Source organism: Neophocaena asiaeorientalis, unplaced genomic scaffold, assembly GCF_003031525.2.
Source record: "Neophocaena asiaeorientalis asiaeorientalis breed wild unplaced genomic scaffold, Neophocaena_asiaeorientalis_V1.1 scaffold188, whole genome shotgun sequence".
Taxonomy (NCBI): Eukaryota; Metazoa; Chordata; class Mammalia; order Artiodactyla; family Phocoenidae; genus Neophocaena; species Neophocaena asiaeorientalis.
In genome coordinates this window covers 817,376-817,648 of record NW_020174156.1, presented here as the reverse complement: position 1 = coordinate 817,648, position 273 = coordinate 817,376, and positions in this window count along the sequence as shown.

The window sequence follows — 273 nt, the reverse complement described above, 5'->3', positions numbered from 1 at the left end:
ACTAATATCAGGAAGAACACAAGGTTGCCCCCCTCACCATTATTATTCAACATAGTTTTGGTATGCTAACACATATATATGGAATTTAAGGAAAAAAATGTCATGAAGAACCTAGGGATAAGACAGGAGTAAAGACACAGACCTACTAGGGAATGCACTTGAGCATATGGGGAGTGGGAAATGTAAGCTGGGACAAAGTGAGAGAGTGGCATGGACATATATACACTACCAAACGTGAAATAGATAGCTAGTGGGAAGCAGCTGCATACCACA